The 24,040-nt window shown below is 41.0% G+C and overlaps 1 protein-coding gene and 2 non-coding genes across 5 annotated transcripts in view; 1 reads left to right on the forward strand and 2 right to left on the reverse strand.

Annotated features, from left to right (window-relative positions):
• Window positions 1-7,398: 7,398 nt before the first annotated feature.
• TRNAW-CCA lies at window positions 7,399-7,470 on the reverse strand. Its single transcript has one exon. It is a non-coding gene; the product is annotated as a tRNA-Trp (tRNA).
• A 367-nt stretch (window positions 7,471-7,837) lies between these two features.
• Window positions 7,838-24,040, forward strand: part of LOC122680657 (HIV Tat-specific factor 1-like) — a 326,826-nt gene continuing 310,623 nt past the window's right edge. For all 3 annotated transcript variants that reach the window (XM_043882262.1, XM_043882260.1, XM_043882266.1), the window contains exon 1: window positions 7,838-7,962. The gene's annotated coding sequence lies outside the window, so the exon portion shown is untranslated. The remainder of the gene's footprint in view (window positions 7,963-24,040) is intronic.
• On the reverse strand, window positions 8,093-8,164 carry TRNAD-GUC. Its single transcript has one exon. It is a non-coding gene; the product is annotated as a tRNA-Asp (tRNA).

Raw genomic sequence — 24,040 nt, forward strand, 5'->3', positions numbered from 1 at the left:
CAGTGGTACGACTCTGAACCCTGTCAGCAATAACTGTTTACGTTATAAATCTCAATTTCAAGTATCCCAATGGTCAATAAGTAGCCTCTTTTACTCAGCTCATTTGTCATATTCTTGATGACCTCCAATTCATTAACTCCAATACTTAAAGCCAGCAAATTTGGAAAACTTAGTAGTGGCTGCAGGACTGGAAAAGGTCAGTTTTCATTTCAGTCCCAAAGAAAGGCAATGCCAAGGAATGCTCAAACTACCGCACAATTGCACTCATCTCACATGCTAGTAAAGTAATGCTTAAAATTCTCCAAGCCAGGCTTCAGCAATAGGTGAACCGTGAACTTCCAGATGTTCAAGCTGGTTTTAGAAAAGGCAGAGGAACCAACATCCGATGGATCATCGAAAAAGCAAGAGAGTTCCAGAAAAACATGTATTTCTGCTTTATTGACTATGCCAAAGCCTTTGACGGTGTGTATCACAATAAACTGTGGAAAATTCTGAAACAGATAGGCCTACCAGACCACCTGACTTGCCTCTTGAGAAACCTGTATGCAGGTCAGGAAGCAACAGTTAGAACCGGACATGGAACAACAGACTGGTTCCAAACAGGAAAAGGAGTACATGAAGGCTGTATATTGTCACCCTGCTTATTTGACTTATATGCAGAGTACATCATGAGAAACGCTGGCTGGAGGAAGCACAAGCTGTAATCAAGGTTGCCGGGAGAAATATCAATAACCTCAGATATGCAGATGACACCACCCTTATGGCAGAAAGTGAAGAAGAACTAAAGAGCCTCTTGATGAAAGTGAAAGAGGAGAGTGAAAAAGTTGGCTTAAAGCTCAGCATTCAGAAAACTTAAGATCATGGCATCTGGTCCCATCAACTCATGGCAGTTGTGGAAACAGTGGCAAACTTAATTTTTCTGGGCTCCAAAATTACTGCAGGTGGTGATTGCAGCCATGAAATTAAAAGATGCTTACTTCTTGGAAGGAAAGTTATGACCAACCTAGACAGCATATTAAAAAGCAGAGACATTTATTTTTCTGGAATTGAGCTGCAGGAGTTGCTTGTATATTTTTGAGATTAATCCTTTGTCTGTTTCTTCATTTGCTATTATTTTCTCCCAATCTGACGGCTGTCTTTTCACCTTACTTATAGTTTCCTTTGTAGTGCAAAAGCTTTTAAGTTTCATTAGATCCCATTTGTTTAGTTTTGCTTTTATTTCCAATATTCTGGGAGGTGGGTCATAGAGGATCTTGCTGTGATTTATGTCGGAGAGTGTTTTGCCTATGTTCTCCTCTAGGAGTTTTATAGTTTCTGGTCTGACATTTAGATCTTTAATCCATTTTGAGTTTATTTTTGTGTATGGTGTTAGAAAGTGTTCTAGTTTCATTCTTTTACAAGTGGTTGACCAGTTTTCCCAGCACCACTTGTTAAAGAGGTTGTCTTTTTTCCATTGTATACATTTCTCCAAAGAAGACATACAGATGGCTAACAAACACATGAAAAGGTGCTCAACATCACTCATTATTAGAGAAATGCAAATCAAAACCACAATGAGGTACCATTACACACCAGTCAGGATGGCTGCTATCCAAAAGTCTACAAGCAATAAATGCTGGAGAGGGTGTGGAGAAAAGGGAACCCTCTTACACTGTTGGTGGGAATGCAAACTAGTACAGCCACTATGGAAAACAGTGTGGAGATTCCTTAAAAAACTGGAAATAGAACTGCCATATGACCCAGCAATACCACTTCTGGGCATACACACTGAGGAAACCAGATCTGAAAGAGACACGTGCACCCCAATGTTCATTGCAGCACTGTTTATAATAGCCAGGACATGGAAGCAACCTAGATGCCCATCAGCAGATGAATGGATAAGGAAGCTGTGGTACATATACACCATGGAATATTACTCAGCCGTCAAAAAGAATTCATTTGAACCAGTCCTAATGAGATGGATGAAACTGGAGCCCCTTATACAGAGTGAAGTAAGCCAGAAAGATAAAGAACATTACAGCATACTAACACATATATATGGAATTTAGAAAGATGGTAACGATAACCCTATCTGCAAAACAGAAAAAGAGACACAGAAATACAGAACAGACTTTTGAACTCTGTGGGAGAAGGTGAGGGTGGGATGTTTCAAAAGAACAGCATGTATACTATCTATGGTGAAACAGATCACCAGCCCAGGTGGGATGCATGAGACAAGTGCTCGGGCCTGGTACACTGGGAAGACCCAGAGGAATCGGGTGGAGAGGGAGGTGGGAGGGGGGATCGGGATGGGGAATAAGTGTAAATCTATGGCTGATTCATATCAATGTATGACAAAACCGCCCCCCTCCAAAAAAAAGCAGAGACATTACTTTGCCAACAAAGGTCTGTCTAGTCAAGGCTGTGGTTTTTCCAGTGTCATGTATGGATGTGAGAGTTGGACTGTAAAGAAAGCTGAGCACCGAAGAATTGATGCTTTTGAACTGTGGTGTTGGAGAAGACTCTTGAGAGTCCCTTGGACTGCAAGGAGATCCAACCAGTCCATCCTAAAGGAGATCAGTCCTGGGTGTTCATTGGAAGGACTGATGTTGAAGCAGAAACTCCAATACTTTGGCCACCTGATGTGAAGAGCTGACTCATTGGAAAAGACCCTGATGCTGGGAAAGATTGAGGGCAGGAGGAGAAGGGAACGACAGAGGATGAGATGGCTGGATGGCATCACTGACTCGATGGGCATGGGTTTGGGTGGACTCTGGGAGTTGGTGGTGGACAGGGAGGCCTGGCATGCTGCAGTTCATGGGGTCGCAAAGAGTTGGACATGACTGAGTGACTGAACTGAACTGAATACTTTAAAAAAAATCTATTTTTCCTGCTTCCATTATTTAATCATTCCAACTCAACTGATTTAGATTCCCTTATCAGTCCTTACAATCACTCTTTTGCAAACATTTTCAACTCTCTCAGTCCAGTGTCTTTTTCTTGCTTGAAGGAACTTGGAGCCTTGCTTGGACTGAAACTTGTTGGAACAGACTTTCTCATTGCTTGCACCCAAGATTGCTGAAAAAAAAAAAATCATACACCAACTGGTTTTAATTAATGACCTCCGACCTCACAGGAGCACTTGACACTCTCTGGGTTAACCATTCATACTTTCACCTCTCTCCTCAAATTAGTCACATCCCTTCCTCCAACCTGTCCCGATTTTCAGCTGATGACCTTGCCTCATAATTGAGAACATAGAAACCATCTGTGGGGAATGCCTCAATTTCAGACAGTCAAGTCTGCACACATTTTCTCTTGGATCTTTCTTGTTTAAATTGAAGTGGTGTCCTATCAGAGTGAATTCTACCGGTTGTACTGTGGGTCTCAGCCTTCTCAAGGACTTGATGCTTTCAGTCATCTGTGAAATTTCTGAATTTAAAAAAGAGACTCATTTTTTATTTTGTGTTACATTCATCCAATATAAAAACATTTCTAAATTATCTTTTGTGTCAAAACAGGTTTTTTTTTTTAAATGTTACAGCTCTGATACCCAAAGCTTTGGGAGACAATGGAAAGATATTTCTATGTGAAGCCACAGACTTAAAATGATGTAATTACTTTGTCAGAAAACTCTTACAAATTTTTTTTCTAAAACAATTGGAAACACTTCATTTCCCTTTCTGGAGTTCTTAATGTTATTAACATACAGGTGGCTTTTTTATTTTTCATTATCCTGTTTTGTATAGCACTTGGTTGTGAATTTAAGGATGTCACCTCAGAGCAGATAATGAAATACTACATGACATTTATCTAAGAATATGAGAGAATGTTTACAACACAACTGTAAGTAAAATACAAAAAGAAAAAGAGACCCATATTAGAGTAAGATCTCAGTTTTATGAAGAACTGAGATGTGTATGGATATGTGTATATTTAAATGAACTAAATGAGTATAGACCAGAATGTTTATAGTAGTTTCCTCTAGGAGATGGGAACAGATGATTTTCCTTATGTTTTTCTCTATTTTTACAGTGAACACATATGATTTCATAGTAACTACTTTTCTACTTTGTAATCATAACTACTTATGATTTATAAGCGTAATTACTTTGAATTAGTGTGAGAAATTGGGAAATCACTTGTCTCATCAGAATTCACAACCTGTTTTTTAGTTTTCATTTCTAAAGGCTCCATTTTATCAGTTCCTCCGGAGTACATCAGTCCTAAGTAACTGATTAAAAGCAATTCAAAAGCGAAAGCTATCTTATTAAATGGGTGAAACAAATGCTCAGAGCATTCTGTACTAGGGGATAAATCCACTTGTAAGAATACATGATAGACTGGAAAAGTTGTTAGTGAAATAGAACAAAATCACAGAGCCATTAAGTGTCAGAATTTGAGAATTCAAACATCAATTTGTGTATTCCAGATCCTCTTTCCTTATATCATTCCTATATAATGATTGTAGAAGTTTAAATGATGTGTTGGATTTTGGGTTATTTCACAGTGACATCAAGTCAGTAAAACGGGCCATTGTGAAAGAGTACAAATGTTCAGCCTTGGGAAAGAAGCTAAAACCTGTGAAGTGACCATTTTAGAGTTATAGAACTGTTAATAATGATATAAATATTAATGAAGAGGTTGCCAAAGAGTCGGACACGACTTAGTAACTAAACAGCGATATAAATTAATGAACTTTACAACATCGAAGACACTTTCATGTATTTTACTTTTATTAAAAAAATTTCTTTTTGTTTTTGGCTGTGCTGGTTTTTGTTGTTGCTTGGGCTACTCTCTAGTTGCAGTGCACAGGCTTCATTGTGGTGGCTTCTTTTGTTGCAGAGCATGTGTTCTAGGGTGTGTGGGCATCAGCATCTGTGGCACGTGGGCTCAATAGTTGTGGTTTCCTGAATCTAGGGCAAAAAGGCTCAGTAGTTGTGGCCACAGGCTTAATTGCTCCTTGGCAGGTAGGACATTCCTGGATCAGGGATCAAACCCACATCTTCTGCCTTAAGAGGCAGGTTCTTTACCACTGAGCCACCAAGGAAGCCCTGTGTATTTTATCTTATGTGACTCTCTTAACAACTCTTTGAGGTAAGTGGGGCCTCCAGTCCAGCCTTGCTCTTTAGGCCCGTGATTCTCATATTTTAGCTTGCATCAGAATCACCTGGAAGGCCTGGTTAAAACTCAGGTTGGTAGGCCCACCCACAGAGTTCTCTGAGTCTGTGAGTCTGGAGTGGGGCCTGAAATTTTACATTTTTAACTTGCTTCCAGGATGCTGGTCCAGCAACAGCAGTTCTAGGCCATTTTTCACGTTCTTTGTAAAGCCATAGCTGACCTTGTCACATTCTTAAATAATAGCTCTGCATTGCCTGCCGAATAAAATCTAAATTAGTTAGAATGGCACAAAGGGTCCTGGGTGATCTGACTCCTGTTTATCTTTACAGCTTTACTTCTCTCTTCCTCTCCAGCAATAATGAATAACTATTAATAGTAGTTCTCCAAAGAAATTGTATTAGTTTGCTGGGACTGCCAAATAAAATGATTTACAAGGTAATACAAACTGCTCTGTCTGCCTCACAAGAGTATGATTTATACAAATGAGATACCATTCTTAGTCCCAGCTGTCTTGTTATGCTGCATATGCAAAGTTGCCAGGGGGAAGAAAGACCATTACTTCCTTTATGGGCTGAATTGTGTACCCTGATTTCATTCATATATTGAAGCCCTAATCCTTTGGTACTTCAAAATGTGGCTGTATTTCCAAGGTAAGGCCTTTTAAGAGGTGATTCAGTTAAAATGAAGCCATGAATGGGCCCTAATTCGATCTGATTGGTGTCCTGTAAGAGGAAACTTGGACACAGAGAGAGCTACTAGGGATGTATGCGTACACAGGAAAGACCATGTGAAGACAGCAAGAAAGTGGCCATCTATGAGCCCAGGACAGGCTTCAGAAGAAACCAGCTGTGCTTTCACTTTGATCTTGGACTTCTAACCTTCAGAACTGTCAGAAAATAAATTTCTGTTGTTTAAAAACTACCCAGTCTGCGGTATTTTGCTGTGGCAGCCCTAGGAAGCTCAACTTTTATAGTTGGAAGACGTCAGATGCCAGGGGTACTAAGTGACGTGCTTGACTCATAGAAGGCATTCACCTATGTCCACTGGATGAATAAATGCCTTAAAGTCACATAGAAGCTTTCATTATTTTTCAAGATCTTCCTTTATGAAGACTTTCTGAACTACCTAATGTCTGTATTTTAGCACCGTCACACCACTCTGTTCATGCCACTCACGCCAATATATTATGGTGTTTGGTTACTTAACGTATCTTTTTTCCGCTGCTCAAAAAAACTCCACTTTTACTGCGTGTAACCTTTTCCTCAGTGTTCATCGCAGTATCAGTGGTCCATAAACATCTGTTGAAATGTATGCTCTAATCTCAATCCAACCAAAAAAGAAAGCAAAGACCCACGCAAAAACATGATGTCCAAAGCTAGCATAGGCTGAAATGTAAGAAATTAGTATTTGCCATATTCAAAATACTGAGCAAGAAAACTCAGGGACTTGCATGGAATATACCCAATTAAAAAAACCCCAAAACTAATAATTTCTCATGGTCTTGCCATTCACTTTTTGTACAACAAATATTTGACACATGCCTTTCAGGCACTATTCAGTGCTACGAGTCCTGGAACTTACAAAGGTGGATGAGTAAGCTTTGCTTCCTGCTATGAGATTAATAGTTGAAAGTGGTACCTAATTTATTACTACTTGCATTAGCTGGTGAAAAGATAAAAGATGCATTGGTATCACTTAGGGCCAACGGCTTCTGGGAAGTTTTTTCAACAGTTTGTTTCAACCTTTAAGATAGTGAAGAGTGGGATCTGGAGTTATCACCAGGTTCAGGGTCTTGGCTTAGTCACTATTCTGTGTGCCACAGTTTCACCTGTGAGAGTGTACAACGTGCACATGTTGGTGTAAACAATTACACAATGTTAGAAATTGTACCTTGTTGGACTTGCTTTCCAAAGGCAAACAGGTCTAAAATTGTTTTTGGAAAACACAGCATGTACGGTTTATGTATTGTACGTTCCTTTAGGGACCACCATTAGCTAATATGCTCACTAACGCACAACAGCAATAGCCACATTTCTATGCATTATGCATGTTCAATGACAGAATTCACAAGGCCAAACAGAAAAAAAAAGACCCAAAAGACCACCTACAAGGTGATCCTTGTCTTTAGGCAGACGAAGGTGATCTTTGTCTTTTTGCAGACTGAGGATTACTGGGATAACATTTGAACAAGGAAGATTTAATCCTGTGATCAAAGGCAGTTCCAGAAAATGGCGGGAACACATCTAGCTTGAATACATCTAGTTCATAGAAACCAGAAGGCCTAAAAGTAAAAGCCCATGACCCCGACGTGATTCGAACACGCAGCCTTCTGATCTGGAGTCAGACGCGCTACCGTTGCGCCACGAGGTCCTGCTGGGCTGTTGCTCGCGCAGTTTCTTAGGACTCCGATAAAATGGCGTCTCTTCCGGGAGCGCTTCGCCTTTCCTTCCATTCTCTCCTTGGTTCTTCATCGGAGACTGATTCCTTTAGCTGCAAGATTTTCCTCATAGTTAGCCCTCTACCTAGGCTAGGATGGGATTAAAAGACGCAGGAGAATGGAGTTTCTCGTTTAGTTGAGTCTCCGGGTCAAAGGAAACCGGTCCTTCCTCTTCTTCTGTGAGCGGTTTCCGTTCCAACCCGCCCGCTTAAGGGCGGAGCCTCGGCTCTCTCTCTCTCCTGCTTCCGTAGGCCGAGTTCGTGACCTCCATTTGGAATTTGGCGGGGCGCTACTGCGCAGGCGTTGCCAGCCAGCGTCAGCTTGTTGCTGGAAGCGAGCAGCGGGTGTCCTCCAAAACGTTTTCTTCTTAATCCTTCTGAAAACGGTATAAAGCATTTACCCTCAGAGTTGGCTTTTACTTCATGGTGAGCTTAAAAGTTATCATTTTGAAAAGACGCATTTACAGAAAATAACAGCATGGTGTATTTGTTAGCTGTGTCGGACAGTTGAAATATGTGAAATATTTGTGGTGGTTTGTAAAAGATAGATGCCAACCTCCCCGTCGGGGAATTGAACCCCGGTCTCCCGCGTGACAGGCGGGGATACTAACCACTATACTAACGAGGAGCTGTTGCCTACATGCTTCACAAGTTTCCTTTAAGATTTCTCTCGCTTCTGCCAGCTACCTCCAAATGTGAAAACCCCAACACTTTTGCTGCTCACATCTGTTCTGGGCGCCTTGGACTCTTAGTGAAAAGAATAAATGATTTAGAATAAATGAAACAAAATGAGCCTCAAGTTTTAGTCATGGTGAATTGTTGAACATAGTTTGCCGGAATTTATATGCTTTCCAGGTGATTTAGGTTTCTGGTGGGAGATTTTTGTTTTGATAGTTTTAATTTAGTTTTTTAGTCACCAAGAATGCGTGAGTTGAAGCAGAAGGTCTTTTTTTTTTTTAATTTTAACTTTATTGGCGTATAGTTTATTTATAATGTTGTTTTAGGAAGCAGAGCTTTACTTCCACAAATTTATATTTTCTTTCTTTAGTCGAAGTTCAAGAATATCATATGGTTGCCAGATGTCCCGGGCAGTCAGAGTTGTTCTGTGGTCCAGTGCCTGTTCAAACAGTTTGTAAGCTTTTGAGACACAAAAGGACTCACGTAGGCCAAAGGAAATTGTATTCGCTGATTTTTCTTATATTTAGTCTTTTTCCTGAGGCATCTACAGTTTAATCGGAAATGACAAATACTTAAATGCTTAAATAATAATATATTTAAATAGTTAAAAAACAAGGTTGTGCCATTGATTAAACATAGGGTTAGGTAAGTACACTGACATTAATTTGTATTATCGTGAGCCTTTTCTTAAACAGGACCAACCCTGTTCTCAGGAGAATCAAGAGGGCTTCACCTACAAACTTCCAATGATAACTCTAAATAGGCGAATGTATAGTTACGAACCGACATGATTAAAAGTTTTTATTATAGAACTTAAATTTACGTCTCTTAAGACACATTCCTTGTACTATGAATTAGTATATTTTTATGGAGCACAAGTTGCATGGTGTTTTCCATCTGATGAAAGTTATTTTGGATTTAAACACATTTTTAAAAAAATGACAATTTCTGAAACCTCTTTTGGGCGCTTTTTTCTTTTTTTCAGTCTTAAATACACCCAGAGCTTCAATAAAACTCATTGTCCCCGGGCCTCCTCCTTACTTCTGACCCTCCAATAACTCTTGCGAAGCCCAAAAGGCACTGTGATAACTGTGATGATCTCCTTTTCCGGTTAATATGGAAGGGACTTGCCTCAGATCTCTCAGTTGGAGGGCCGCAGGGCAATGGGAAACCAGGTCTCCAGAACTGTTTGCACCGGGTTCCAAGCTGTGGAAGAAGAGCCTTAATCTTTGTCCCTTCAGAAAAGACACCATCCTCTCCACCTCAGCTAAAGCTATGCCAGGAGCCACCCATGTGTTGTACTGCTCCTCTCTTAGCCTCCCTAGGGACAGGAAGAAGCAGCCTGAGTCAGCAGAGGTCATGGAGCAGGGAACTCAAGACCTGCTGTCCATCTTCCTAAAATGGAAAGGAAGAGAGAGGGTAACTAACCTGAACGGGGTAAGGGAGCTCAGAGGTTTCTTAGTGTCAGCACTGGGAGAAAGGAAAGGTTAAAATCGGACTGGCAGTACAGAACGCACAGAACTCTCTTTGGAGGTAAACAGTGTGATGGCAATTGATGTTACTGAAAGTTTTGAATATTGCTTTCCTAAACTGTTTGGATAGCTTGCAAAACTATTCACATTTATTTTATCTTCCCAACAAGCCCCGTGAGGTCACAGGGCGAGTGTTTTGTTCCAGTAAGAGAATCTTGTATACAGGCAGGAAGTGGTGAGAGGCCAGGAATCACTCAAACCTTGACTGCAAATCTTGTGCAGTTTTTACCCTGCTGCACAGTTCCACGTATATGTATATTAACAAAGAAATATGAGTCATGGAGAGAAAAGCTTCTATCACTTTGTATGTCAATTTATTCCTATACTAATATTTACTAATCTCTATTACTTAGCAGACACCACAGTTATTCATTCAGGATTGAACCTCCAGTATCCCTGACATCGCTTTAGATGCACAAGGTTTCAATTAATAAGCACAGGTTTGTTCTTGTGGAACTTATATTCTAACAGAAGGAGGACAGACCAAAAACGATGATGATCATAAATAAATACGTTAGATGGTGACAGGAGTGAAAATAGAAAATAATGGCACTGTAAATGGGTTTGGAGAGTGGCAAGTTAAATAGAATGGTCAAAGTAAGCCTCATTTTAAGAAGGTAACATTTGAACGGACTTGAGGGAAGTAAGAGGTGTAGTTACATAGCTATCTGGGAAGCCTGTGGGGCCTTAAAGTTCATTGTAGACTTTGGCTTTTATTCTGAGAAATAGGGAGCTATTATGGGGCTTTGAACAGAGAAATGACATGGCCTGGTTTATGTTTTATTTTTTAACTTATTTAATTTAAAAAATTATATTTACTTGATTGCACCAGGTCTTAATTATGGCCCATGGGATATTGGCTACTTGCAGCATGCAGGATCAGGGATTGAACCTGGGCCCTGCACTGGGAACACAGAATCTTAGCCACTGGACCACCAGGGGAATTTTTAGTCTATGTTTTAAAGGGTTCTTAGCTCCTCAGTTGTGAGTAGACAGTCATGGACAAGAGAAGCAGCTTCAGGCTGGGGTGGGAGTGGTCGGGAACGTGAAAGGAGCTGATGTAATTTGAAGGTAAAGCCAGTAGAATCTCCTGGTAAAGTTACTGTGAGGTGTGAGAGTGAAAGAGGAATCAAAGACACTTGTAAAAGTTTTGGCCTGATGGAAGAATAGAGTTACCGTCAATTGAAGTCAAGAAGAATAACACTCAAGTTCAGAGCACACGATCCATATGGAGAGTCCAGTGTCAGGAGCGCAGCTGGTAATAAGCAGGCCATCATTCCCTGGGACACTCTGTGGCCATCATTCCTTGAATTTTGCAACATGGCAACTCTGTCAGTGGAGTGGTATTTTGGGGGATAAGAAGCATTTTAGTTTGGGATGTGTTAAGACTGAGACATACAGAATGCAGTTGAATGTAATAGTTGAATATTCGTTGTACCGGTCATTGTACCAGCACAGTGTGGAGGGGCAGGAGATATGGTGATGAACAAAGACAGACTCTGACCTCACGGAGCTTCCATTTTAATAGTGGAGACACAGAATAAATACGACAACAACAAAAATGTAAAATTACAACTGTGACAGTTTTTAGGAAGAAGATGCAGAAGAAACAGCTTTCTTGGTAGCTGGAACTGGATGTGCAAAGGTTATAGGAACTGAGGAAATGTGGTGAGCATAGGGGCTGAAAGAAGGCTGACGTGACCAGGGAGCATGAGGAAGGTCACAGAAGAGACAAGGCTGAAAGACCAGTGGGAGTGAGACAAAGTCTCTTAGGCTGTGTTGAGAACTTTGGTCTCTGCTTCATTCAGTTCAGTTCAGTTCAGTTGCTCAGTTGTGTCTAACTCTGTGACCCCATAGACTGCAACACTCTGGGCTTCCCTGGCCATCACCAACTCTTGGAACCTACTCAAACTCACGTCCATTGCGTCGGTGATGTCATCCAACCATCTCATCCTCTGTTCTACCTTTCTCCTCCCACCTTAAATCTTTCCCAGCATCAGGGTCTTTTCAAATGAGTCAGTTCTTCCCATCAGGTGGCGAAAGTATTGGAGTTTCAGCTTCAGTCCTTCCAATGAGTATTCAGGACTGATCTCCTTTAGGATGGACTGGTTTGATCACCTTGCAGTCCAAGGGACTCTCAAGAGTCTTCTCCAACACCACAGTTCAAAAGCATCAATTCTTTGGCACTCAGCTTTCTTTATAGTCCAACTCTCACATCCATACATGACTACTGGAAAAACCATAGCTTTGACTAGTTGGATTTTTGTTGACAAAGTAATGTCTCTGCTTTTTAATATGCTGTCTAGGTTGGTCATAGCTTTTCTTCCAAGGAGTAAGCGTCTTTTAATTTCATGGCTACAGTCACCATCTGCAGTGATTTTGGAGCCCCAAAAAATAAAGTCAGCCACTGTTTCCCCATCTACTTGCCGTGAAGTGATGGGACCAGATGCCATAATCTTAGTTTTCTGAATGTTCAATTTTAAGCCAACTTTTTCACTCTCCTCTTTCACTTTCATCAAGAGGCTCTTTAGTTCTTCTTCACTTTCTGCCACAAGGGTGGTGTCATCTGTGTATCTGAGGTTATTGATATTTCTCCTGGCACTCTTGATTCCAGCTTGTGCTTCATCCAGCCCAGCATTTCTCATGATGTGCTTTGCATAAAAGTTAAATAAGCAGGGTGACAATATACAGCCTCGATGTACTCCTTTTCCTGTTTGGAACCAGTCTGTTGTTCCATGTCCGGTTCTAACTGTTGGTTCTTGACCTGGGTACAGATTTCTCAGGAGGCAGGTAAGGTGGTCTGGTATTCCCATCTCTTGAACAATTTTCCACAGTTTATTGTGATCCACACATTCAAAGGCCTTGGGTAGTCAATAAAACAAAAGTAGATGTTTTTCTGATTCATTATTATTTATTTATTATTTTTAGGATTTATTGAGGTATAATTTACAACAGAACAATTCATTTTTTATGCATACCATTCTATGAATTTTCACTACAATCAAGTTATGGGCTATTTCCATCACTTTCATCAGAAAGTCACCTTATGGCCCTTTACAGTCAGTCCTCTGTCTCCAGTCCCAGGCACCACTGATCAGATTTTCATTTCTACAGAATGTCATATTAATGGAACTGTGCAGTTTGTAGCCTTTTGAATATAGCTTCTTTCACTTAGCATTGTGCTTTTGAGAGTCATCTATGTTGTGTGTATCAATAGTTTTTTTAAATTGATGATTAGTGTTATATTGTATGGATGTTTGTTTATACACTCACTAGTTAATGGACGTTTGCCTTTTTTCTAGTTTTTGACTATTATCAAGATAGCTATTACAAACATTAGTGTACAGGTTTTTGTGTGTACATGCATATTCATTTCCCTTGGGTCAATACCTAGATGGGACTGCTGAGTCTTAGCGTTTTACCTTCACAAGAAACTACCAAACTGTTTTCCTAAGTGGCAGTAACATTTTGCATTTCTGTCAACAATATATGAGAGTTCTTATTGTCTCATATCTTTGCCAGCACTTGCTATTATATTTTTTATTTGAGCCTTTCTAATAGACATGTTCCTGGAGGAGGAAATGGCAACCCACTCCAGTATTCTTGCCTGGAGAACCCCGTGGACAGAGGAACCTGCCAGGCTACAGTCCATGGGGTCACAAAAAGTCAGATACAACTGAGTGACTAACAACATCAGCAACAATAAATGTGTAGTGGGATCTCACTGTAGTCTATTTTTTTTGTGATGCCAATGTTAATTTTTTTTTAATTGAAGTATAGTTGATTTGCAATGTTGTATTAGTTTCTGGTATCCAGCAAAGTAATTCAGTTATACATGTATATACACATTTATCTATTTTCTTTTTCATATTCTTTTCCATTATGTTAATACAGGATATTGAATATTGTTCTTTGTGCTATACAATAGGACCTTGTTGTTTATCCATTCTATATATAATAGTTTGCATTTGCTAGACTCAAGTTCCTAATGCAACCCTCCCCCACCCTCTGTTCACTATAGTTTTCATGTGCCTTTCCCTCATAATTAATGGTGCTGAGCATATTTTCATGGATTTATTTAAGTATCCAAATCTTTGGCCATTTGAGAATTGGTTTGTTTTCTTATTATTGGATTGTTGAAAGTTTTTGTACATTCTGATTACTAGTCTTTTTATCAGATATATCTGATCTATATCTTGGGAAATAGCGACATATATATTTGAAATATATGTGTGTCAGTGTCGTGTATTTCTATGCTCTTTAATAACTTTTTTTTCCATAGCATGCATGACCTGGTTTCTCATGTCTCTTCCCTTTTTTCTCTATTAGGCTCACTTCCTCAACCCAACCTTTGGGCATAATGTAAATAAGAACTTGGGCTAACTCACTGCTCAACCTTCCTTCTTCCCTTCCCTCCTTCCCACAATTAAAGAGAGTCTAAATTGCTTCTGAGTAGCTTCTGGATTCTATAATCGTTCATTCACAGAAACATTATTTTTATCTATTAAATCACTGAACTTCCCATGCAAATATGAGAATTAACCCTCCCTAAACATTAAAATTCAAAGTTAAATGTTTATGGTTTGGGTCTAGAAAACAGACCTAGATGGGTACATGTTTAGATTATTAAGGAGAAAAAAAGCATACTTCACTTTTCCCTGGCCTGATTTATTTAACCAATAATCCAAAGTTAAAACTGAGAGACAAAAGCATGCCCCCTGTAGTTCAATCAGCCTTTTCTTTCTCATTAAAAACACACCCATGGGGATGTCCCTGATGGTTCAGTGACTAAGACTCTCCAGTCCCAGGGTTTGATCCCTGGTTGGGGAACTAAGATCCCATAGGTCTCAACATGAGTTTGCATGCTGCAAATAAGATGCAGCACAGTGAAATAAATAAAAATATGTATTAAAGAGGCACAACCAACACTTACTGCTTTATTCTTTGTGCCAGGCATGGAGCTAGGCATTGAGGACAATGATATGGATAAGATTCACATCCTACCTTGAGGAACTCAGATCATGTGGGAGGTAGACCCTTTCACTGATAGTTATAATACAGTTTGTTAAGTGCTATGGTGGAGGCATAGTCCAGGCTCATCGAGAACCTGATAAATGTTCAGTTCAGTTCAGTTCAGTCACTCAGTCATGTCCGACTCTGCGATCCCATGGACTGCAGCACGCCAGGCCTCCCTGTCCATGACCAATTTCCAGAGTTTACTCAAACTCATGTCCATTGAGTCAGTGATGCCATCCAACCATCTCATCCTCTGTTCTACCCTTCTCCTCTCACCTTCAATCTTTCCCAGCATCAGGGTCTTTTCAGATGAGTCAGTTCTTCCCATCAGGTGGGCAGAGTACTGGAGTTTCAGCTTCAGCATCAGTCCTTCCAATGAACATTCAGGACTGATTTCCTTTAGGATGGACTGGTTGGATCTCCTTGCAGTCCAAGGGACTCTCAAGAGTTTCTCCAACACCACAGTTCGAAAGCATCACTTCTTTGGCACTCAGCTTTCTTTATAGTCCAACTCTCACATCCATACATGACTACTGGAAAAACCATAGCCTTGACTAGACGACCTTTGTTGGCAAAGTAATGTCTCTGCTTTTTAATATGCTGTCTAGTTTGGTCATAACTTTCCTTCCACTAGCTTTGTTTGTAGTGATGCTTCTTAAGGCCTGATAAGTGTAGGCTCTGCTTTAAGTGCTCTACATCTGTTAACCATTTAATCCTATTACAATTCTTTGAGTTTGGTACAATAATTTCCCTTTTACAAATGAGGAAACAGACATAGGAAGGCTACGGTTATACAGGTAGAAAGTGATGGAAGTGTGTGCAAAATAGTACGGACTCACAGCGAAGGAAGAAGTACCTCTGCCTCAGGTGCCTGGAAAAAACCTAGCTGGGTGTGCAAAGGATGATGAACTTTGAAAGAAAAGGAGGAATGTTTTCTGGCAGTTCTGAAAGGCAGAAGCACTAAGTGCTAAAGCAGAGAACGTGTGAGAGTTTGCGGGGATTTACACGTATACATGTATACATGCATGCTTAGTCATGTCCGACTCTTTTGCAACTCCATGGACTGTAGCCCTCCATGCTCCTCTGTCCTTGGAATTTTTCAGGCAAGAACACTGGAGTGGCTTGCCATTTCCTACTTCAGGGGGTCTTCCTGAACAAGGGATTGAACCTGTGTGTCTTGCATCTCCTGCATTCACAGGCAGATTCTTTACCACTTGCGCCACCTAGGAAGAGAGGGTTGCTGCTCTTGGGTTGCAGGAGGCAGGGACCATCTTCATCTCTCATCGTTGTGCACAGTTGGGGATGGTAAGAGGTCACAGACTCTGAGGGACTGGCAGGAACCCTAGATCTTTTCTTCCCTTTCACTTCTACAGACGTGGAGACAGAGGTCCAGAGAGCTCCAGGACTGAGAACACCACTCCTCCCCTGCTGCTCCCACCCCATTTTCTTTCCCTTGCTGTACTAATGCTAGGGAATCTGAGGACTGAGTGATGAGGTGTAAAATAGGGGTGGGGGGTGGTTGTTCCAGGGCATCGGATCTTGGCATCACCTCCCGGTGGTTATCTGCCCAGACTGGTCTCTGCTTCCTTTCCCATCTCTGAGGAAGACACCTGCTAGCCCTGGCCCCAAGACTCAAGGTCACTGAGCTTGCTGCTTCCGACTGTTTCCTGGGCCAACTGGGCACCTGCTGACCTGCTGGTTCGTAGCTGTGCAGATGGATCTGTCTGACCTTAAGGCATGTACTGGCTTCACCCGCAGGCCCATGGGTCTTGGTGACCCACTCTCTCCCCTGGCCCTTGGGACTCATCCTCAGACAACTGGGAAAGACAAGTTCATTATTTGGGATGGGACGAAATAGTTTCTGTTTCTTTGCTTTAGTCTTTACCTCTTTCCTCTTCTAAATGCAAAGCAACAGAAAAATTCTTGCCTCATATGCACGACTTGGGTTTGACATTCCAGGTGCTATCTTGGGGAAAAAGCTGTAGCCCTTCTTACATTCCTTATTCTTCTGTGATTCACTCATGAGATTAGTAAGGGTATGTTATCAGAATTCATTGATAGAAATGAAGTTGATTATATAACAAAAGAGAAGAAAGCACAAAATTACACGGAGTACTATTTTTCTATGCATTTCAAATATTGAAAAAAGTTTGGAAAGAATAGTGAAAATGTTTAAAGTAATTGTATCCAAGTTAGAGTATGTTGTTGATCTCTTTCTTTCTTTTCTGTATTTTCTAAATTTTCTACTATGTGCGTGTATTATTCATGAACGCAGAAAAACAAATATTTTGGGCGGGGAGGGGGTCAGTAGTCACTAATATTAGGCAAAGCAGAAGGCTCACACACACACACACACACACCTGGTGATAGAACTAGGGTGAATAATCCCTTCTCTGATTGTCCTTGTCAGTCCAAGATTTCATTATTTTGCAGCGTTAGTTGTTTATATGTAGTTCCTTGAGGGAGGTGGGTGGATGAGGAAGCAGATTTCCACGCCAGTGAAACAGGGCATGCGGCTTTTTTTCTTCGTCCCTTTGTCTCCTGGCCGCTGTGTTCCCAGCCTTTTGTTGTTTTCTGCGCGGACTTTGATTCAGTATTTCAAGAAAAACAAGTGCCAGCCCTCCGCGCGCCCTCTGGTGTCCCAGTGAGGTATAGCCAGCCAGTAACCTGCGAAGATCACGGCCATTTTACGCGCCGCTCGCCCCCGAGACGGTCCCGCAGACGAGATGTGTGGGATCTTAGAGGAAGGACTCACGCGCCAACAAGCTTGGCAGGCTTAGTCTTTGAAACCATAGGTGTGGAAAGTGATTTTTGAAAAACAAAGTCGGCATCTGGTATTTTTTTTTTTTTTTTTTGGCATCTGGTATTTTTAAAAAAACGATAACGTAAATTCTCAAAGCATTCCGCACAGGTGTTTGGCGTCTAAAATGAACAAAGTCCCATTTTGTTGTGTTGTGTTAGACGCTTAGTCGTGTCCGACTCTTTGCGACCCCGTGGACTGTAGCCCACCAGGCTTCTATGTTCATGGGATTCTCCAGGCAAGAACGCTGGAGTGGGTAGCCGTTTCCTTCTTCAAGGGATCTTCCCAACCCAGGGATCGAACCCAGGTCTCCCGCATTAAGAAAGTCACATTTTATCTACAATTAAAACATAAATCAGTACTTTGAATTGAGTGCAAATAAATTAAATGAAAGGGGTCTGAATACCTGGGCTTGACTGCTGGTAATGATTTCTGCCACTTTAAGCGTTTTCAGTGTAATGTGAAAGTTGATATTGAAGGTCCTTTTTGCCTATAATTTAGTTCTTTGTATGGCATTTTCACCAAATTACATGTTTTTTTTCAAAGTATATTTCCACTAAAAGCCACCAACCAAAAAAAAAAGCCACCAAAAAATCAACCAACCAATATAGACAATATTTTTAAGTGTGTAAGGCTCGATAAGTTTGTACGTGTGTGTGCTTAATCGCTCAGTCGTATCTGACTTTGTGTGACACCATGTACTGTAGTCCACTGGCCTCTATCCATGGGAATTTTCCAGGCAAGAATGCGGAGAGCAGGTTGCCACTTCCTACTCCAGAGGATCTTCCTGACCCAGAGATTGAACCTGAGTCCTCCCTCTATTTGGCCCTTCTGGAGTTCTTCCCGGCTAGTTTTGCTTCAGGACATATTACGGGCTGGCGTCTCCTCCCTGCTTTTGGCCCTCCTGAATTCTCCCCGTTAGTTTTCAGCAGCAGCACCCTATTTCTTATTGGGACCTACCATTGTGAGACCACTCAAGCAAGAGGTTATTACCGAGCCTGGCCAAGGCAGGTGGCTTCGGTCAACAGTTAATGTAACATTTTCATGATAGTCACCTCATGGTTGCAGCTCTGGGCATTATGGCCACTTTCAGGATTGGAACCTGAGGAAAGGTTCAACTCCAGAAAACTCCCCTTTTGAAGTTTTCCCTTAAGAAAGCCTTTCCAGAAGCACTCTGGCCATTGTTTACCAGTGTTTCTCATCCTTATCGGGTTACAGACATTCTGGAAAACTATCTGGCAAAAATGGTTAGTGATTACAGTATTGATTTTTTTTTTTAACTTTAAATTTTGTATTTGAGTGTAGCTGATTAAAAATGTTGTGATATTAAAAAAGGTGGACAGAAAAGGGACTCAGCCATACGTATACGATACTGGTTTTTAGTATTCTAGTGTTCTGAGCTGTTTTTACTAACTGAAATATGTTAGTTTATTACTGCTTTTCCTTAATTTAGCAGTATGTTTTATTTAATCTTTTATGTCTGGAGATAAATGCTTGGAAAATTACATACTGCATTGAAACTTCAAATCACACAAAGGTGCATATGTTTTGAAAGCCTTGTGACTATATCCTTTATTTCAGGTTCTTTCAAGGCATCTCTTTACTGACTTAATTCCAGTTTTCCTCATAATTAAAGAGGTTGAGTGTCTTTTCGTATGTATCTGTCGTTCGTACTTTCTCCAGAGCTAGTTTGGGTCCTACTTTTCTTACACAGTTTCCTGGTGGAGTCAGTTTAGAACAGCAGCTGAGATGGTGGTGACACCCTCATTATCTCCCGATTACTGAGAGTGACCATCTTTCCCAGTTTGCTTGGCGCTCTCCTTGTGTGTTCCCATTTGTCCCAGTGCATTTTATTAATAGCGTGTCATTGGCTTTCAAAAATGTCTTGATTTGGATGGAAAACTATACGGTTATCTATTATTTGAAGTACACACAAAATGCCATAGCTGCCATTCTTCTCCAGAATATCAATCTGTAGGTGCAGGGTGATCATGAAGGCTGAAGTTTGGTCGACGTCATTCAATATTGTATCCCCAGAACAGTGCCTAATACAGAGTAAGCACTTAATAATTATGAATGAATCAACAAGTAAACTTAGTACTTGGAGCTTGGCCCAGGTGCCACCTCAGCACCTGGACTCTGTTATCGAGGAACATGGAGGAATGATTTTGGGGTGTAAACTCGTGGTTCCTGCCAAAACATGCATTTTAGATTTTGATAGATATTGTCAAATTGTTCTCTACAGGGATTGAGCCATTTTACACTCCCACCAGCAATATGTGAGAGCATCTGTTTCTTTAACCTCCATCCTCATGGTGTTATCAAAATCTGTATCTGCCAATCTGGTAGCTTTAATTTGTATTTCCCTTATTATGGAGAAGGTTGAGTTTATTTTCATATATTCAAAAGCCATTTGGAATTTCTTTCCTGGGAAGTGTCTGTTCATATCCTTTGCCCACTTTCAATTGCGTTATTGGTCTTTTTCTTATTGATCTGTAGGAAGGCAAATAGTTGTCCCCAGTTTTTCATGTCTTTTGAGTTTGTTTTTGGTGTTTTTTGTTTTCCTGGGCAGAATTTAAAAAATGTATTTTAGACTTAGCTTGTCTTTTGTAGCTTCTGTGTTTTATATCATGTTCACCAAGGCTTTCCCTACTTCCAGATTGGAAAATAATGCTCCTGTATTTTCATCTTGTACTTTAAGATTTTCATTTTTTTTTTTTTGACATATAAATCTTGATCCACCTGGAGTTTATTTTGATGTGAGATTTGAGGTATTCCAAAAGAGTTCCCAGATCCATCTTCAGTGTGTGTGTGTAGAGGCTTCCCCACATCAACAAGCAATTCTTGGATGCCAGCTGGGTGTCTGAGAATTCAGCTCAATTCTGACACTGTCTACCTGCAGATGGAACCAGATCCACGGGTAGAGCGCTCAGGCCCACACGGTGCAAGCCCCAGCTGTTGCCTGTGCTTCTGACCAACCTCTTACAAACTCGAGGGGCCTGTGGCTCCCTCCTCAGGTTTAATTCATTTGCTAGAGTGGCTCACAGAACTCAGGAAAATCTTACTAGGTTACTTACTAGATTACCAGTTTAGTATGAGGAATATTAAATGATACAAATCAACAGCCAGATGAAGAGATCCGTAGGACTGGGTATGGGGAAAGGGCCTGTGGCTCTTATGCCCTCTCCAGGGGTGCCTCTCTCCATAATCTCCACCTGTTCATCAACCCTGCAGCTCTCTGAACCCTGGCTTTCTGGGTTTTTATGGAGGCTTCATTACACAGACAGGACTGATTAGACCATTGGCCATTGTTGACTGATTCAGTCTCCAGCCACTAGCTCTTCCCTGGAGGTTGAAGGGTGGGACTAAAAGCTCCAACCCTCTAATCACATGGTTGGATCTCCTGACAACCAGCCCCCATTCTTGGGTGGAATCCAGAAACCACCTTCCCTGACCCCTTTTCAAGAACTGAGGACAAGAGATCAAATACCCCACTGCTCTTACTGCTCAGGAAATTCCAGCGGTTTGGGAAGCTGTGAGCCAGGAATTGTGGATGAAGACCAAATGTATTTGGGAAGTATGCTTGAGAAAAGTATAAATCACATATGAGAAATGTATAAATATGTAAGAGTGTATAACTATGAGAAATGTACAAGTCATAACATCACAGGTATGAATCCAATCTCATCCTGTTTATCAAATATTCTACCTTTTTCTCATAAGGGAAACTCTAAAGGGTTCCTGGATTTTAGGGATTCCATTTCCTAAAGGAATTGATGCTTTTGAACTGTGGTGCTGGAGAAGACCCTTGAAAGTCCCTTGGACAGAAAGGAGATCAACCCTGAATGTTCACTGGAAAGACTCATGCTGAACCTGCCAATACTTTGGCCACGTGATGCAAAGAGCCAACTGGTTGGAAAAGACCCTGATGCTGGGAAAGATTGAGGGCAGGAGCAGAAGGGGATGACAGAGGATGAGATGGTTGGATGGCATCACTGACTCAATGGACATGAATTTGGGCAAGCTCTGGGAGATCACGGAGGACAGGGAAGCCTGGTGTGCTGCAGTCCATGGGGCTGCAAAGAGTCAGACACGAGTGAGTGACTGAACAACAACAACAATTTCCTACAACCAATACTTTTAACATTTTAGTAAATTTTAGGAAAAGGCATTTTAGGGCAAAGCAGTCAGGATGAAAATTTAATGTTTAACTTCGTGTCTTTACACCTGTTCATTTTATAATTATGCTACTATTGTTAGGCACTTATGTAGCAAGTATAATATACACAGAAGGTTGTATAAAACATATATGGAGAGGTTAAGGAATAATGACAAAATGGTACTTGCATTACCTGGGTTAAGAAATGAAACATTGCGGTGACTTGAAGTTCCCTGTGTGTGTTCTTCCTTAATCATATTTTCCATCCTCCTCCTCAGCAGATAACCATTAGTCTGATTTTTTTGGGTTATTTCCCCTTGATTTGCTTTATATGTTTACCACCTGTATGTATCCTTAGGTAATATATTGTTCAGATTTTTGACAGCTGAGTGGCAAGCGCAGTCATTGTGGCAGGGTCTCAGAAGATAAGCTGAGCAGATCCGCAGGTCAAGTTTGGTTTCAGCAACTGAGAGAACCCAAGCGCTCCTTCTGGAAAGTCAGGGGTCAGATCAAGAGTGAGTTCTGGGAACCACAAGATATGCCACAGTTGGATCATCTGGTGGAGTTGTAGGTAGTTTAGGTCAGGTAACAGACATCTGCAGGAACATAGTCAGGCGATGGGCATCTTCTCTCTCTCATACTTTCCTACCTGTATGGCCCCTCTCCTGCTGTCTAGAGCAATGGTCCCCAACCTTTTCTGGTACTCATGACCAGTTTTGTAGGGGGGTCGGGTATGGTTTCATGATGATTGAAACACATTACATTTGTTGTGCACTTTATTTCTGTTGTTAATATACTGTGGTATATAATGAAATAATTATACAACTCATCATGATACAGAATCGGTGGGAGCCGCTGATGTGACAGGAGGTGGAGCTCAGGTGATGGGGAGCGGCTGTAAATACAGATGATGCTTAGCCCACCCTGCAGCCTGGTTCCTAACAGGCCACCGGCTGGTAGCAGTCCATTGCTGGGGGGTTGGGGACCCCTGCTCTAGAGGATATCAAAACTGACCCATCTGTAAGGTAAAGGGGATCTCCTCAGCTCATCCAAACATCAGGCCATGTCTTCATTTTCTGCTGCCATGTAACACATTCCCATACATGTAACAGCCTGAAACAGCACACATTTATTATCCCATGGTTTCCACACGCCAGGAATTCAGCATGTTTTAGCTGGCTCCTCTGCTCAGGGTATGGTGAGGCTGAAATTGAGGTGTGGATTGATTGTATCCTTATCTGGAGCTTGGCTTGGGAAAGCTCTGTTTCCACACACCCTCAGATTGTTAGCAGAATTCATTTTCTTGCAGCCGTAGAACTAAAATCCCCATTGGCTTGCTGGCTGTCACTGGGAACTGCTCTCAGCTCTTAGAGGTGGCCCTCAGATCCTTCACCAGTTGGGATTAAAGCCATGGCTTGCAGATGGAGTCCTGTGAGGAACTGCTTCCAGTGGCTTCTCCCCTGATCTTCACACCCTAAACTCTGGTTGTATAAACCTCTGATTCCCTCTATTAAAATGTTTCTATTTGTGTACCTTAGAGTGGCTTCTGTTTTCTTGCCCAAACTCTGATACAGTTGTTTTGCAAGTAATAAGGAAAGAGGGCTGTCAAGTAGACAGTCAACATTGTTGGTCATGTTTCTGATATAAGCACACCACATATACCGTTGAAGCCTTGATTAGTTGACAGTGAGTAGGCAAATCAAATTAAAAGTGTTTTGAATGTCTCAAAATTATGTAACATCATTTAAGGTGCAGTAATCAATCCATCAGTAAAACAGGGGTAGAAGATAAGGATTATATTTTATGAGAATGAAATATCTGACCAGAATCAGCAAAGGTTTCAGAGTTTGGCTTTAGGAATAAAGTTAAGACTATGGAATAAGAGTTTGATTAAATTCACAGCTGGAATCAGGTATATCACATTAGTATTAGTAGCAAAAAAGTCAAGAAAGAAAATGCTTCCAAAGGGGAAAATAGGACATTTGAAGTTTTGGGGGGAAATTTCTACTTTTGAAAGAAATGGTTCTCAGTTGGTGAAAAAGTCAATAGACCTCTCTACATAGCTAAGGAGGGTAGCCAGTCCTGCTGCTTTTGATGAATTATTTGAAGACTTATCCAGTTAGAAAAAAAAACTGTGTGCATTTAAAATAAATCATTAACAATAAAATTGATTGGAGCTTGTGAAAAACCAAACAAACAGGTATGGTTGTTCCTTTTGAAATATTTGCTCTGAAGTTCTGAAGGAATTGTGCCAAGTTGGGTTTTTAGTCCCATGTAACAGAACTTACTCTAGCCAGCTTCAGTGGGAACATAGCTTAT

This window comes from Cervus elaphus, chromosome 22 (assembly GCF_910594005.1).
Source record: "Cervus elaphus chromosome 22, mCerEla1.1, whole genome shotgun sequence".
Taxonomy (NCBI): Eukaryota; Metazoa; Chordata; class Mammalia; order Artiodactyla; family Cervidae; genus Cervus; species Cervus elaphus.